Genomic DNA, 14,656 nt, shown 5'->3' with positions numbered 1-14,656 from the left:
CTTTCTGGGGACATTATCTCACAGGAAACAACACAGGATAAATTCTTAGCACAATATGATTCTTCTCCTTCTTCACCTCCTCCCCACTTCAAAAAGATTTAACATCTAATTCAGGTTTTGACGAGCTGCTTCATCTCTGTAGAAACACTGTTGATCTCTGTCGGACCCCAACGGCCTTGGGCAGAACAAACTGAAGGGAGGAAGGCGGGCACCAGAGGCAGTGATAAATAAACACATTACCGCGCCTCTGACGGAGCGCCGTGACCTCCAACACAACTGTCGAGTGGCAGCTGTTTCACAAAAGTCGCCCACTTTTCCTGCCATCTCAGGGTCTTCAAGTGTGAAAGCAAGAGAGAGATGCCCACGGAGGCAACTTCGTTCTATCAGAGTCCAGAAAGAGCCAGGCCTGCTGGGTCCAGTCGGAGCCTCTCTTTGCATTTTCAAAACAAGTCTCAACACTTCCCAGGAGATAAAGCTCAGCAGGAAAGATACCTTTGGAAACTCTTTTCCTAATGAGGAAACTGAGTCTCTGAAAACGGGGGGGAGGGGCTGGTGGTGTTGCTCAGTGGTACAGCTCTTGTGGTACCACTGGGTTGGGTCCCCAGCCCAATCAATCAACCAGTGGAAAAGTGGCCAAGACCACACAAATAAAAATTGGTGGGGTTGGTAATTGAATATAAATTTTGCTTAAAAATAATTTCCTGGTTGGTGCTCAGTACAATTGTTGTTTGGGCTTTAAAAACAATACAATTTTTGTGGGGGGGTGTGGGGGGTGGTAGTAGGGATTGATCTCAGCAACACTCAACCACTGAGCCACATCCCTGGCCCTATTTTGTATTCTTTATTTATAGACAGGGTCTCACTGAATTGCTTAGCGCCTTGCTTTTGCTAAGGATGGCTTTGAACTCGTAACCCTCCTACCTCAGCCTCCTGAGCCACTAGGATTGCAGGCATTCACCACCACGCCCAAATAATACAATTGTTTTAATTAAAAACGAAATTGAGGAGCTGATAAAATATAAAGAACCTTGAATCCCTCAGAAAAGTCAGCATTTCTATGCAGTTACCTGGGACCTGGAAGACCTGATGGCCACCATTCCGTTCCTACTTTGCAGACAGGTAAACAGAGAGCTAGAAGATGTGTTCTGCCCCGAGTTGCAATGCTAGTACTCACAAAGCTTGAGAAATGGCCCCTGACTCTCTGCCAAGGACTTCATTCCATCTCTTCACATTGCCTTTTCACAGGAGAACATAGAAGACAAAGAACGTGGGTTGTGAGACTCTTTACTTAACAAGAGTTGCACCAACAAGTTTGTGACAAACACAGTTTTAACAAAAAGCTGAGCATGTCTGGGAAAATGTCCAACAGGGAGACTTTTTGTATGGTTTTCACAGAGAACTCACTTAACCTAACAGACCATGCCAGGCCCAGCACACAGAAGATGATCCATAAATATGTGAGAAACAGATAGGTTGAACTTCGAGTGGGAAGGAATAGTGTGTGTAATCTCTTAGGAGTCGAATCTCATTTATTGTCTACCCCCACCTACTATTGTTTACTTCGTTACTACTTCTCTCCTTCTGAACACCAACTTGAATATTGGCACAGGAAAGAAAGAGCCATATTATTTGTTCACCAACCTATCAGAAGCACCCACCAGGGATCTGGATACTCAATAAATGCATGCCGAGTGAATAAGCAATCCCATTGTCTTCTGCTTTGCTGGAACTCTTTGTTGATACTGTCTGTCTCTCCTGCTTTAGGATGTGAGAGTAATTCATAAACTCATAAAAGGATAGAGTCAAAAGAGACCAAAGTGGTGCCTCTGATTTTACACTTAAACAAGTAAATGCAAGGAAAGAGTATCAAGGCTGAATGTCTTGTCCATGGCTTACTTTACTTACTCTAGTTCAGTACATGTTCCATGATACGCTGTATGTGTATAAATCTGTATGTGCATTGCTTACGTTTGCCTATAGTCAGGTATTCATAGTGAATAAAGGTGTATGTGTGTGTGCACACCTGTGTTGGAAAGTGAGGCATAGACACATTCATAACATTTCATTTCAGTGGTATGGCATCCAGGAAGCTGCACTGCTCAGATTTCCCTTCTAGGGCAACTGGGCAACTCCAACAGGGAGCATGGGTGATTGACAGTCCCCAGGGACCACAGCTTTCACTCACTGCACCTTCAATGCAAGGTCATTCTTCCCCTGACTATTGCAGCCAATGACTGAGCACAATAGGGAGAGTCAGAATAGGGCCATTGTTGTCCATGATGCTGTTAATAGGCACCTTTGGTGCCAAAACGCCCATATACCTGGAATTTGACTGAGTCATTCTGCAGCCTGAAGCTCCACCCCCATCCAGACCTTCCCCCCTGCTCTCCAGTGTTGTGAGACCTGCAGATGCTCTATAGACTCTTCCTGCCCCATTGCAACTCTTCCCTTCTCATCATGCACACGTAAGAGAAACCTCTTGCATGACTTGTCCCCTCGTGTCTTTTTTGCCAAGGACCCAAGCTGACCCAGTAATGTTTGTATTCCTGCTGTCTGCTCCACCTGCTGTCTGATGCTCTGAGACTCACCGGCCACTCTGCTCCCCACGCCTGGATGAAGAGTTCCCTGCTTTCTCTATTCCTGTTCCAATTGTGCACGGGGCTCCTGCCACTCCCTTCTTCCCAACTTGCTACCCCAGGATTCCCCAGATGGCTCATTTGGACGTGGAGCAGTGTCATAGCACTGACAGATTCTAGGCTCCCAGGACTTTAAGGGGCTCGGATTCATGTGCTCTGGAAGCTGGTGGAATCACTGCCTGAGGTTCTGTGCTCACAGATGTGGAGCAGGTAGGAGTTCCTACTCCACGGAGCTGGGAGAACCATGCTGTGGCCTTCCTTGCAACTTGGTCCACACCTCCAGCATGAATGGCATTCCAGGGTTCAGTGGCAGTAGTTCTGAAAAGGCTAAACCCACACGTAGTCATTTACTTAGCAACTTGTTCCTGAGTAGTCACAGTGGGCCAGGTGCTGAGTTACATGTTTCATCTTCCTTTTCACCTCTAATTGTGAAAGCAAGGTCATCCTCATTGCCACCTGACAGCTGGAGAACTGACCTTCAGAGAAGCTAAATTCTCTATGCAAGATCAACCCACGAGGAGCTCTGTACCTCTAACCCCAATATTTGTGCATTTAAGTAGCACATAAAATACCGTGTATTCCTGAAATAGACCAGGGGCAGGTTCCCTGGAGACAAGCAGAGAAACTGAGAGAGAAAGGAAAGAGAGCAGGGTGACACTAGGTCTTGTGTGGCTCCCTTGAATAATAAGGAGAGCCAGAGTGAGGGTGAGAGCCACAGCTCTGGTGAAAAATGGCCTTGTCTGGACAAGGCTAGTGTGGCACGGTTCCTGACCCAGACCCTGCAGGACAAACATGGAAACATCTAGAATCAGACACACGGAGTGGCAGAGCCATGGCCTTGCTGTAGAGTTGGAGAGTAATGAAAGACACGGACTGAGCAGCCGACGGGCTCTGGACAGAGGCTGAGGGCTATCCATTCACTCCATCAGTGTCTTCAGGCCCTGGGTGTTCAGGCCCCTGTGCTCCGAGGTTGTGGGTCAGGATCAACCTCCAGATAAGGGCTTGAGCACAGAAAACCCATCCCGCAGCCCCTAGCCCTCCCCTGAGGTAAATTCTTTTATGGCTCAGTGGTGATTAAGTTAGACCAGGCACATTTTTCTTTGCTTCCTGGGGCTTGTCATCTCAGCTGCTCACAGGCCTCAGGGCCCTCAGCACAGCCTCACTGCTTGACCCCACCCTGGAGCCGGTGCTGTGCCTCACTGGCACCTGCTTACTTCAGAGAGCCCTATCTTTGCCTCTGTGGGTCCACAGAATCCCCAGTGGTCAGAGCAGATACCAAAGGCTGAATCCTGTTTCTGAGTCTGAACAACCATGAGTACTGATCCCGTGCCACCCACCCATGCCCACGCGTATAGCATAGGCACACATCCACCCTCCACCCTGGTGATCCAGCTAGCCTGGTTACGTTTTTAGACCCCTCCTCCAGGTCTCCTGATGCACCTTGCCTGCCAGGGGAATGGCTGGACCCCACAGTCACGTCTGGTCTGTGGTTCACAGCATCAAGGTCTCTGGTGTCTTCCCTTCAAGACTAAAAGAAACACGACACGAAGAGGAGTTCCCAGTGAGCACTAGTGCCGGGCATGACATTGAGTTCTTTATGCACATTGGCTCATTTGATGTGCACAAAGAAACCTATGAGATTGATACCATTGCTCCAGTTTTGCAGATACAAAAATCAAGGCTCAGAAAGATCAAGCAACTCACTCAGGGCCACAGAGCAATGAAGGAGCAGAACCGAGGTAGGTTTCTTTGTGGATCTTAAGGCTAAAGATCTGGTCCCACAGCTACAACAGGCCCCTGATAAAGTCAGAGGGATAGAAGAGTCTGGCACCAATGGCTTCTTTCTAGGAGAATGTTTTTTTTTTTCTGAAATGATCAGTGGGTAAAGCAGGAATTTTCCCAAAAGTCCAGGCTGTCTGTGCCATGGTCAGGTATAAAGGAAAAACAGTCTCCTTGGACTCTGGCAATAGTTTTGCAACTGAGTCCTGATTCTTGAGAAATAAGTATTTGACAAAACAAATTTAAAAGGGATGATCACTCAAGGCAGAGATGCCATAAACCAAGGTTTACAGGGAAGATGCGGATCAATGTACTAGGGAAATAGAACAATTATGGTACAGCAAAGCTGGGACAAAGCAAATAGCAAGAGTTTAGAACACAGGACCTTGAGGGCATGCTAAGAGACATGGATTCTACTCTGTAGCCATAAGGGCCTGTGGCAAGGCTCGGCATGTGAGAGGCTTGTTCAGACTGTCACTTCCCATAGGACACTTCTGGTGGAGGTTCTGATTAAAACAGGGAAGGCTGCGTCCTAGCCCTTGGCATCCTGGTCGAAGAAAATGAGGCCCAAGGAAGTGCTGCAAGATCAGGAGTGGAGAAAGAAGTACAGGGTGCAGAAGTTCATCAGCTGGAAAAATTCATAAATCAATTTGGGAAGTAAACATTGCCTAAACAAGGATGCTTCCTTCGATCCTGGGGCGGGAACAACAGTTAATATTTATTGAGTACTTACGACATAAACGGTAAACAAGAGCCTGAGGATGACTATTCTTTAGTCATCAGATGAGAAAAGTGGGGCTTAGAAATGTGAAGCCACTGAGCCTCAAGGCCAGGTACACTGATGGTTGAATCTAGATACTGTTCCTCCACTTCACCCCAGAGGTAGCAATTGGAAGAAAAGGGAGTGGGGAACATTCAGTGTCCCCCCTGCACTTAGAGAGTGTATCCAGATGAAAAGTCACCTTCGCTTGATCTAATCCAGGGTTTCTCAGCCTCAGGGCTGTTGACACATAATCTACCTACTAGATGCCAGCAACACCCCTTCATCCAGTTGAGGGATCAAAACAGTCCAAACTTTGCCAGTGACCCCTGGGCGGGGCAGAGGAGTAGGAGCGCGCCCTGTGGAGAACCAGTGGCCTGATCTTATCTCAATCCTAGTAGGATTGAAATACAGTAAAGTCAGAGGCTGGGGAGGAGCAGGAGCTGGTAATGGTGCTCCCCAGAAAAACCTCCTTGTCTGCTATTCACAGCATAGAATTCACTGGGTAGCAAGATCCAGTCTACCCACCTGCCTCAACCCTGTGTTCTGGCTATCAGCGAGGGCCAAAGTTTGAAGGGGCGGGGGATTCTTCTATGGGATTCAAACGTATTTATACGAATTAAAGGGTTCAGAGTTTAAGTGGGCAATTCTGAGTGAGTCACTTGAGAGCCCAAATTAGCTTTGCTTTTCTGCATATTAACTCCCCTTAGGTGTCCTGTTTAATGATTTAATGATGTCTGACTCTGAAGTTCTTCAAAGCGGAGGAATTTGTAACACCCCCTAAGGCAGTCTCCACCTCCCCAGAGAAGCAAGCCCACTGAAGCGCTGCCCCACCAAGTCACTCCCTCCTGTAGGCCTTGCCTTTGGGGCCACCACAGGCAGGGTTTGGGCAAGCCCAGGGCTGTGGGTTAGGTCCCCAGGAGTAGGTCTGTAATTTAGAAGGAGAGTTTAGCCCAAAAGATGGAGGAGAGAGGGGGAGATGCTTAATGAGATTCTACTGCTCTGTTTCTCTGTTCTAAGAAGGTCTTTCATTTTATATTTGATCATTTCTGTAATGAGGATTCATTTTATATTTAACATTTACATTTAAAGTGGCAGTATTTCTTTGGCCTCTAAAGACCTGCTATTAAATTGATGGTGGGTGCTAAAAATAACAACACGTTAGAATTGGAGAAACATGGAATAGAGCAGATAACTGTGATTTACATGTATAAAGATATATTTGTAAAATGCCTTTCTTCTGTATAAATATAAATGTTTTTTACATATATGTGCACATAAACCCATAACATCTCTGGGAGGTACATTTGGTTAAGACCATCTTGCGAGTGAGGAAATTGAAGCTCAAGCTACCTAGGTCCGATGCCCAAGGTCACACGGCAAGTGAAAGAGGGGGCTGTGGGCCCAGACAGTCTTCCCTTGCTGCATCCATCATGTGGGATCCCCAACACACCAAATCTCACCATGGTCCAGTTCCTGGCTACCTAATATGGTCCCTCTGCCTATCCAAATGGGACTCTTTGCTTTTTTTATTTGCCAAGTTCGTTCTTACTGACACATAAACATCCTCAATCCTCAGCCTCTCTCTGAGTTTGTTTAAAATAGATATTAAGTAGCCCAGCTCTGGCTACATAAAAGGCAAAATGGGAACATTTGGTCCCAGTGTCCACACCTTGAACAGCTCTGCAACTCAAGCACAGGCTGTCCTCCTCTCCTCTCTCCTTACCAGACCCCTGCAGTTTCCTATCCTAAACAGCAGTTTGACAGCCGCTGAATACCGCTTTATGTTACAGTTTCACGCATTCATCTTATTTATACAAGTGACAGTATCTCTGCCGAAATATTTATATTCTGACAGCAGCGTAATATTTTTTGTGTGTAAACCCTGCCTGGATTGGGCAGTAAGATGATAAAAGTAAAAGAACTGAGGTGGGACTTCAAGTGGCTTCATGGAGTCTTCGACATGTGGTCTCTCTGTTTGTCACGTTCTGGAGTGTTTTGCTTCAGCTTCTAGCAGGGGGTTTTCTTTCTTCCCAAAGAAGAGGAGCTCTAGAGCCAGAAAATGGGTTGGGCAGAGGTCAGGGAGAAGCTTCAGCACTAAATCACCAAAGTATTGTGTGCTCAGAGTAGCAACAGAGAAACAAGAACCCTATAGGTGGAAGAGAGCTTGACACCATGTATGACAGACATTCAGATACAAGGAGGAGGTAAAAGGCTCTTCCCAATCCCTCTTAGGGTTAGAAAACAGACCTATCTACTTACAGGATGATCTGTGTGGATCAAGGCTTGGAAGATTCATGCCTTAGAAAACCATAGAAATCATCTCTGGATGTTAGTCATTTCTGGATGCTTCTATGTTGCAAAGGAGAACTCAGATATTGGTTATTAATTTCTACTGCTATCATTCTGCGAACAAGCAGCATTCATTGGCAGGACCCTGGGAAGTTTCTATTGGCTGCAGCAACACCAAGAGCTGACACTTACTAAGTTTTTGAGATGTGTCGGAAACTATTCCAAGAACTTTGTATGCTAATTCCTTCAGTTGCTCCCCACCACCACCACCACCACTGGTAAAGCCCTTGGAGAGCAAAAGAGGCCTTGTCCTGGCCTCTGAACTTTAGACACTGCATTCTACAAACAGATGCACAAAGAAATATTTATTGAAATCCCGTGGCGTAGCTTCTCAGTGAAATGACCAATTCTAGGACAGGGACAGAAAATATATAAGATGAATCTTTATCATTTCGCAGTGCCAGAAAATAGAAAGGGCTCAAGAAAAGTTAAGAGAAACAAACACACAATGATGGGGATGCACCTAAGGGGTAGAAGACCCGGCTGAAAAGTCTCACAATGGCCAAAGCGAAAACAATTTGAGCAACAAAAATTTTAAGTCATATTAGATTAGCCCAAAGCATAAAAGAACTATCCAGGAGTCCACACAGATATAAAGAGATGATTAAATAAATAAATAGAAGAGACAAATCTCCTATGCACAAGAAATCCAAATAACTTATTAAGATACTCTGTTCTTAAGTAGGTAAAGCATAACTACACAGGCCCTGAGAGTGGGAAACAGGAGGAACCCTGTGGTGGAGGAACTTGACAGACATTCGCTCAGGCAGGGATCACGGTCAACAACATAGAAAGGCCTGTTGCTGTGATGTGAGGAAGACTCTTGGCCTCCGTGGTCTCCCCCCAAGGATTTATAACCCCAGGGTAATCCTGAGAAAAACATCAGAAAGATCCCAGTGGAGGGACATTCTACAACACCCCCAATGAGTCCTTGATAGCAAGTTTGTGTGGCTTCCCAAACCAAGGAAGTCTTAGATATTGTCACATCTAGGAGGACGCGAAGGGGACAGGACTGCTAAACGTTGCGATCTTTTGATTGGGATCCTGGAAATGCAATAGAATATGAGAGGGAAATGCAACAAATCTGAATAAACAGAGCCTTTTAGTTGACAATAATATATCAACGAGAGTTCATTACAAGTAATGCACTATACTAACATAAGATGCTAAGGACAGGAGAATTCTGGATGTACGGGAACTCTGCCCTTTTGTACCTGCGAAAAGTGAATCTTCATAATAATTCTCCTATCCATCTTAAGCTCTCCTAAAATAAAATTTATTTTAAAAAAATGTTTAATCTCATGATGCTTTTGTCACACAGGAGCCAGCGGCCTATAAAGTCACTTTAGAATTAACAACTACTGAAATACCAGAAAAGTGCTTTTCCCCACTCCCGCTTCCTGGTGAATTTTAAACCAAAGGAGACAGGGTATGGATGTCTCGGCATCTGTGGTTTTTCCTGCTACTGTCTTCAGAGATGGACACTGCTCTGGGAGTTTGGGAGGATTTACAAAAAGAGAAAAGGTAAACTAATTAGCTTGTCAAATCTTCCCTCTCTACAAGAACCCAACAGTCTCCTGTTACAAAGTATCATTTCCTGGTGGTGACAAGCATCTATTTTCCTGCTTCTTTTCCTGTTCCAATTTAGCGTTCTCAAGTTATTCACAAATCAGAGCAGTATTCACAACAGACACGCACAGAAGCTATGGAATATTTTGCAATGTTAAGCAATTCGTAGAACTCTGAAATTTGAATACACGTAAGTCTAGACATAACGTACGTGAAACATGATTCTCCTTTTTTCACACTAACAACTAGATGAAGTCTGAGTCCTAGAGCCATGAATTTAAAAGAAATTCCATAAAATTTTAATTAATTTTCAATACATTAAAATGCACCTTTATTTAATGTTATTAAATTATTGATACTTATTCATTTTAATTTTTATTTGCCTTTTGCTTTTAAAAATTTTATTTTGCCTGTTGCTTTTAATAAGTACTTCCCAATATTTTAGAAGACAAAATTTTCTGAAAGCATTTTAAAATTTTTTAGTTTTCACGGTTGCACTTTTTTCCCTAATTTTTTTTAAACATTTCCAACATTTTCTTTCTTTTGTGTTTTTGAAGGGTATGAAATATGAATCCGTGATCAAGTGCACAGATTTTGAATAAATTATTTTGATTTACAATCATTTAGGCCACTATTACCAATCGAACAAAAACAATGTAAAGATCTTGAGTATAACAACCTAACTAGCACTTTTTCTGGGAATTCAAAAGAATAAACAAATTTTATATAATAAATATGAGACAGTTTATGAATCACCCTTATTTTATCACTTGCCCAACATTTTCATTCCACTAAGAGCACACCCAGACCCATATTATAATCATTAAATTAAGCCATTTTTTTATATTTTGATGCCTTTCAGTCATGAAAATATCATAGCACTATATATTTTCTTTCTTGAAGATGCTTTGTTAAAGTAGGATAGAAAATGTTTTGATTTAACAATATGCTCTCTTGATGTAAGCTTTCAAACATAACAGTCATTGGTATGAAGGTCTCTGTTGCACCCTTTCTCCAGCTATTCAGACATCAAAGGGGCCTGACTGGAAGGGCTATTTTGCAGATGAAGACACTGAGGCACAGAGAGGTTATAATTCTTGTCTAAGATCCCTTGCATAGGTGGATCCAAATAAAGCTTCTTGCCCAAGAGAAAACTGCATCTCTTAGGACTTTGGAAGGGTCACCTCTTTGGAGCCAACTCTAGTTCTCTTTGATTTTACTGAAAATACCTGTCTCTTTAAGAAGATTCTCAAGGCCTCCACTTTAGTAGGAATTTTGGGTTCAGGATTAAACTTACAGAGAAGATACCCTGGGGCTCAGACAGAGAGGGGGGACCCTCCCTGATACCCCCAAACTATACCCCCTCTTTTATCTTTCTAAAGGTTAGGAGCCTATCTCAAATAGCTGTAGAGGAAATATAAAACAACAGCCAAAAAAGCCCTGAAGGTCAACCTTGAAGTAGGGGAGAAAAAAAAAAACCTCTCATCAAAAGGTAAAAACAAACATAGTCTCTCCTTTCCCTTGCCAAAGGCAGGCCTTTTGCTGTCTGCATTCCCCCAGACCCATCTCTACCGACCACCCACACAAAAGAAGGAGGCAGGATGGGACCCCATCTCTATCCCCACCCCTTGTTCCCCCAGTTTCTTTTCCTGACAGCCCTGAAATAGCAATTGCTGTCAGGTTGTGATTTAAAGCAAAACAGAGAAAACTTGAACCAACTTTAGCAGGTGATTGATGGGTAGGACTGGATTTTTTATCCCCTATTGCATGAGATTACTGCAAGTAGGTATTATGATCCTAACACATCGAATATTATTCCTTAATCCACTCAACAGCAATGTTTGGCATCTAGCTTTATAATAAAAGGTATCAATTAGGAGCTGTCGATGTTTTCAGAGGCAATATCTAATTACAGTCACTTGCTATAGGCTATCTTGTTAAAAAATTTGAGCAGAATGAGTAAGTATTCCTGACAAGTTCAATGCATTATTAAAGGTGTAATTACTCAGTTATTGCTCATGCAATCCTGAGTTAATTATGTGACTTCAAAATTCATCACTTTTATGTTTATTGAACTTTGATAAGTTCACCCATATCTGATTTATCCCAATGATCCATTTTCTTCTTCTTCTTCTTCTTTTTTTTTTTTTTTTTGTATTTCAAACTGAATATTTCAGACCAATTGGTTAGAAAATAAACAGACTTTAGGGTACTCTAGACCCAGAGCTGACGCTGATGGCTGGTTATTTTGAAGTAGGAGAGTATCTAAAATGACCCTTTGTAGGGGAACTGGCACAAGGACATTTCAGGTTTCCAGAAAAGCAGTCATGTGTCATTTCCAGATACTGGGTGTATGTGTTCTTTACTTCTCATCACAGGCATTCATGGATCAAGCTTAGTTGAGCCAATTCAGGGCAGTATTTGGGGCATAGTTTTTTGTGCCTACAGTTGAGAGATCCCAAATGTTGAAATGCTATCAAGTAATGGCTCTAATCCTCCTTCACACAAACCTTGAGGAAAGTGGTTCCAAACACCCTGCAGATAAATGCTAAGTGAGGAACCCAGAACAGCAAAAGAGCAAACTAAGTGACATCAGGACTGGTCACCAACCCCCTCCCCTTCCCCCACCCACAGGAACTTTCTGTCCCTCTTCCTTGTTTGAGATGGGGGAAGAAACTGTGTCAAGGATGGGGAAAATCCATTTTCCTACACTCACACTTAACAGGACACAGAACACATTACCTCTTGTCACTAAAATGTGTGTAGGCACTTGGCCCCACACCAAGCCCTTCTGCAGACACAAAATGAGTGTCCCATAATTGAATTCAATTCTAAAAACTATCCGCCTGGACATAGTGTGACATTCCCCCAAATTTAAGATCTCGTTCTCACAGACCTTCCCTCACTGATGATGCCAATCACAAGTCCTAAGTGGTGACCTGTACTTCTGACCAGCTGGCTATAAATCAAGGTTCCAAAGACCCCCTCCTCAGATTTGATTAATCTCCTAAAGCAGCTCACAGAACTCAGAGAAACACTTCTTTACTCCCTATTTACCCATTTATTACAAAACACCCAAGCACAGCCATGGGACATAGATGCATAGAGCCAGGTCTATGGGAAGGGGGTGGTGTTCCCATGACCTTCCTGGGCATACCCTTTCCCCAGCACTTCCACATGCTCAGCAATTCAGGTCTCCAAGCCCTGTCCTTGGGGGCTTGGATGACAGTTCATTATGGAGGCATGGTTAATTACATCATTGGTCACTGGTGAGAACTCAACTTTCTACAACCAGAGGTTGGGGGCATGGCTGAAGGTTCCCACCCTCCAATCCCAAGGTTGGTTCCCCCTGGCAACCAGCTTCCTCTCTGAGGCTACCCAGGATCCCACCAAAAGTGCTCTCATTAAAACAAAAGATGCTCCTACCACCCTAGGAAATTCCACCAGATTTAGGAATCTCTGCAGACTGTCTTATCCTTCAGGAAATTACACGGGTCTTAGGAACACTGAGCCAGGAACTGAGGCCAAAGACCACATCTCAGGACAAAAGTTCCCCTAGTGCCTTCATCTGCAAGGGTTTTAGGAGCTCTGTTTCAGGAACCATGGGCACAGATATATATTTGTGATGCTGTCACAGTACCACATTCTCTATCTTTGACAGACATCACATTTCCGGTAACGTTTCACCTGAGAGTCCCTTTGTTCCTTGATAGCAGAATCCTGTCCCTGAGCCCTTTTGAGCCTGAGTTTGCACACTGGGAAATGGGCTGAGCATCCCCACCTTGTCTGCCTCTGAGAGTCCTTGTGAGGTCAAGGCCTCTACAAATGTGGCTGGTAAATGAGGGAAATTTTCCTCAGACTCTGGGTAGCTCATTCCTCGAAGGTTCGTGATGGCTGTTAAACTCACTTTAACCCCTAAGTACCCTACTATCTATTCTAGGGTACAAAAGTAAGATGCAGTGAGCAGAAGGCCACTCCCCCGCAGATGGCATACAGGGTCCTCTCCTTTCTATATTCCCACCCTATACCGTCCTCCCCTTTGAGTGAGAGTGAACCTCAAGATTCACTTCTAACTAGAAATGATGGGACATTGTTTCTGAGAAGGGACTCCACAGAGATGGGGACCTCCCTCTTGCTCACCTCCCCCGCACCCTCTCACTGATCACACTGAAGGAAGTCCCACCTGCCATATTGTGAGCTACCCTAGGGAGAGGCCCATGTGACACAGAACTGATTGATGTCTGTGACCAACAGCCAGTGAGGAACCAATAGCCGTGAAAAGAGCTCCCCACTCCAGACCCAGGGTGGGACATGACTCTACCATCACCACAACCCCATGAGGCAGAGACCCTTGTCTAACCTGTGCCTCACGGAACTTGTGAGACCCCAAATATTTATTTTCTTAAGGTACCCTCTTATTGTGCAATTTGATATTCAGGAATAAATAACTATTCAGGTTCATCCAAGAGGCAGGTTTCTGAAGCCACCATGCTTTGTCTAGGGAGACATAATCCCCAGTGCTGAAGAAAACAGCATTTAATGTCTAAGTCCCAACATCTCAATGTTTGTGTGACCTTAAAAGAAGATTCTGTGGGTCTAGTTCATAAAACAGAGATAGAAGTTCTGCACTCATTATGTTGTTCTGAGTATGAAACAAGGCAATATCTGCAGAAGCACTTAATTGGGTAGCTGTCAACTTTGTTTTCCTTAATTAAGTGGAAGCTATTATTTGTTATTTGTTATCCTCTCCACCCCGTCTTCCCAAGGCACCCAATGCTCTTTCGTAGCTTTTGATCTACCATGGCAACTGTATGTATTTCATACCCCTTGGACAAATCTTAAGCCCATTCATTCTTCTACTTGATATTTAACTCTCTCTAATCTTATTTCCTAGTGTTTAACTCAGGGCACAAGCTAATATCTATGTATTTCTGGGCACGAACATACTATAAGCAATGCCTACCCCTTTAAACAGGTCCTTCAAAGTAATATTTCAAAAAAAAAAAAATAAGACAAGGTCATTATTCTTGAGTAAGATATTATTCTATTGGGAGATACAGACACCATAGTTTGCATCATAATACAAAATAGGAACAGGAGGTGTTCAGGGTACACAGAGGCAAGACCCACAGATCTGGAGTCTTGAAGGATGAATAGGTTATTTACTAAAGAAAATGAGAGAAGGAGTTTCCAGGAAGAGGGAAAAGGTGGGCATAGGACAGCAGGGGAAAGGGCACAGGGAAGGATTCTAATAACACCATGTCTGCAACCTGGAGAGATCGTGAGGAGGAAAAAGGGAGGGGTGTAAACCATGAGATAGGCTGGTGCCCGACTGTGAAGGACACTGCATTGCCTTACACGAAGTCCCAGTTCAACTTACAGAAAAAAGGAGAAACTAAATTTTAAATAGGTGTCAACATGTCCTCATTTCTCCAAATAGTACACTGGCACACTCTCAAGAGGTATCTTGTTAGAATTCTTTTTAAGTTGGGGTTTGCTTTTCAGTTGATATAGCTGGATGGATGGATGGAATCATATAGGGGAGTATTAGGGAACTTGG

This window comes from Marmota flaviventris, chromosome 2 (genome assembly GCF_047511675.1).
Source record: "Marmota flaviventris isolate mMarFla1 chromosome 2, mMarFla1.hap1, whole genome shotgun sequence".
Lineage (NCBI taxonomy): Eukaryota > Metazoa > Chordata > Mammalia > Rodentia > Sciuridae > Marmota > Marmota flaviventris.
Note: the sequence above shows the minus strand (reverse complement) of the source record.